Below are 3,611 nucleotides of genomic sequence, written 5' to 3' on the forward strand. Positions count from 1 at the left end.
AAAGACCACCTATAAAAGGTAAGGACCATTCACCTGGCCCTTCCTAGCTAGCATCCCCCGAAACAACCCCTGTCTGCTTTATACTCCCCTTTTGTCCAGCTTGCTATACCCAAACCCTTGCCTCTACTTTGATCTCTTGATCTGCAGTCAAGAGACCCACCCGTGCTGGCTGGTTCTAGTTGTGTGTTTGAACTCCCTAGATTTCTATTTTCTTATCATCCAATCTTCATTGGAACAACTGAGTTGAGAAGACAGATAAGTATCACCCATCATCACCCTACCTGCTAGTGCAAATGTACTTATTTTAATACTGTATTTCTAAGGAACTTGATTGAATGTGTGAGTGCATCAGTATTGTTTGTATGAGATTTATTTTCTTAAGTAAAAGACATTTATTTTAACTACACCAGCCTCGACTCCTTCTCTGGTAACCCTTGGTGGGAACAGGACCTTGGTATAGTTGGCAAGCACCCATTTTTAATTTGCCAATTGCTGTAAATACAGCAATTTGGCTAACAACCCTACATCCACTCCTCATCCACTCCTCCTCCTCCATTTTGTCCTCACCAGTAACACTATTTGTAGTGTTGCCAGCTCTGGGTTGGGAAATTCCTGGAGATTTGGGAGTGGCGCCCAGGGAGGGCAGGATTTAGGGGTGGTGGACCTCCACAGGTATAATGCCGTAGAGTCCACACTCCAAAGAAGCCATGTTCTCCAGGGGAACCGGTCTTTGTAGTCTCGAGAGCATCTGGAATTCTGGGAGATCTCCAGACCTGACCTGGAGGGTGGCAATGCCAACTATGAGGCCGGCAACCCTAAGAGAGAGAATGACTGGGCCAATGTCACCTTAATGGCTGAGTGGAGACTGAAACCTGGGTATCCCAGATACTAGTGTGACACCCAGGGGTGCCAGCCTCCAGGTGGTAGCTGGAGATCTCCCAGAATTCCAACTGATCTCCAGGCTGTAAAGATCAGCTCCTCTGGAGGAAATGGCCGCTTTGGAAGGTGGACTCTGTGGCCTTATACCCTGCTGAGGTCCCTCCTGTCCCCCCCCGGCTCCACCCCCAAAATGTCCAAGAGTTTCCCAACCTGGAGCTGGCAACCCTACGCTGGCTTGGGACACAGGGCTGAATTAGAGGGTCTGGGGCAACTTTTTAACACGAGTATTTATTATTATATATATAAGTAGCCGTCTCATGAGTAAAGTTCACCCAATGTGGTGATGTTCGAAATAATTTTTTTAGAAAGCCGGTGTGTCGAGAGAGGCAATGCGAAAAGAAACGCAGACTTCAGCGCGGCCTCTTGAAGCTTTGTTTGGGCCTTTGCGTGTAATTTATGAGGTGTCAGAATGTTCTGACCACAATGGGCAGGGCAAGGCCCGTCTTTATGCTTCAGTTGTGGCTTCCTTCTCTCTTCAGGCCTGTCTGCCTCCTCAGTCAGCGAAGCTTCACGGCTTCCAGGGATTATTTGTCTAGTGACTGCCAGGCCCCGTTTCACAGAGACCTGCGTGATTCTTGCCTTCCCCTCCTTGGGTTGTTCGCCCCTGATTTGAGGAGGGGGGGCGGGACTCCCTTTTCTTGGGCTTTTGGCCATGAAAACCTTTGCTTGACAGACCACTCTGTGTGAACAGCTGGGGTTTCAAAAGGAGGCGGGAGGGTGGATTAAGGGTTCCCTAATTGACTGAGAACATTAGACACTCAGACAACCACCATCGTCACCCGCAACAAGCTATCTCCATTCGGATCCTTTGACTTTTTTGCTGGGAATTTATGAAGAAAAATAACATGAAAAGGAGCCCGCCTCAGTCGTCTCCTCCAAATCCTCTGTGTGCCTCTGTCTCTGTAAAAGCGTTCTTGGGACCAGCGCCGTGTTTCCCTTGGCTGGCATGCTGGGCCTCCTGGCTCTCCCTGACATGCAAAGCCATAGACATTCTGCTGAGTATCTCGTGGGCCTCCTTGCCAGGAAAACCCAATGTCTCTGTGGAGAAATCTCAGCGGAGGCACTTCGTATCAGTCATCAGACTGAGAAGGAGGAAGGTTTTTTCCCCTGCCTTTTTGGAGACCGAGCCTGGGTTATTTTTGAAAAATGTTCAAGCCATGCCAGTATGCTGCAGAAACCGCCCAGGGCACTGTGCTGAAAGTGGCATAATATTTGGACAGAGATGTGGGCTAGGGCTGCCAGCCTTCAGATGGGGGCATGGACATCTCCTGACAAAAATCAGTTCCCCTGGAGAAAATGGCCGCTTTGGAGGGTGGACTCTGCGGCCCTTCACCCCCCAAAATCTCCTGGTATTTCCCAACATGGAGCTGGCAATCCTGGGCGAGCTGCAGGGCGAGGGATCCAAAACTCCCTGGTAGTGAGTCGAGGCAATTTAAGTCCGTGGCAAAAGGGCATCCAAATAACCTCGGGGGCCGCAGCAGGCTGAGACCGGGCTGACCACTGAAGGGAGGTCACGTCATGGAGAATTGGGGGGGGGGGGCGACCCGGAATGAAAAGAAGGTTGGGCGCGATTTTAGTGCAGGATGGGAGAAAAAACCCTGGATTAAAAAGAAGGTTGAATTCGATTTTAGTGCAGAACTGCTTGGAGGACACCCCAGTGAACATGGATTAAAAGGAGAGCGCAGAAAGGCCCTAGGGTTGGGGAATCCTGGAGTTTTAGGGCTGGCCAGGGCTTAGGGAGGGGAAGGAGCTCAGCAAGGTGTAATGCCGCAGCGTCCACCCTACCAAGCAGCCGTTTCCCTCCAGAGAAACCGACCTCTGTAATCCGTTGTCATTCTGGAAGAACTCCAGGGCCCACCTGCAGGTTGGCAAGCAGACCACCCACTCAGTTTTGCAATTTGCTTTAACCATGGTTGAACTATTCTTGAGGCTTACCTTGAAAAACCGTGAGTTGGAAGCATGTTTCAAAGGATATTTGCTCAATCATGGCTTGGGGCAATCCAGGGCTGTGTGTTCTAGTCTTCACCGCTACTACTGCCTGCTTGAACAAGGAGCAGTTCATGCCTCATACTTCCAATCTGCTGCTCTTTGAGGCTGTTGGGGCAGTTTACTGGAAGGGGGAACTATATTTTTTGAATTTCTGCCCAGGATCCAGGAAACCCGGGTTCGAATCCCCACTGTGCCATGGACGCTTGCTGGGTGACTGCAGGCTGGGTGACTGCCTCACTTATCTCACGGGGCTGTTGAGAGGAGAGTGGGGGAGAGGGAAATGATGTCAGCCCCTTTGGGAGAAAGGCGGCAGGGCACAAATGAGGTAAGTAAATAAACCCCAGAATACCGCAGGAGGAATTCCCTTCAGCCTAACAACGTGTTTGTTTGCTCTAAGGTAAAAAAAGGAGAGGATTTTCTTGGAAAAGAGGTGAAATTCTTAAGCACTAGCATCTCTCTCTCTCTTTTTTGCCAGTTTTAACATAGTTGCATTCAGGGGTCATTTCATAGCAAAAGAGGTGCAGGAGCACATTAGCATAACTCATTAGCATAACTTATTTGCATATGCCACACACCCCTGACATCACCGGAAGTATGTCAGAAGGCAACACCCACCGCTCAGGCTCGACTGGACTGTCTTGGATTGCTAGCTATTGGGGGGGGGGGCATGACGATCTGCCCTC

This window comes from Gekko japonicus, unplaced genomic scaffold, assembly GCF_001447785.1.
Source record: "Gekko japonicus isolate JY-2015 unplaced genomic scaffold, Gekko_japonicus_V1.1 scaffold1180, whole genome shotgun sequence".
Lineage (NCBI taxonomy): Eukaryota > Metazoa > Chordata > Lepidosauria > Squamata > Gekkonidae > Gekko > Gekko japonicus.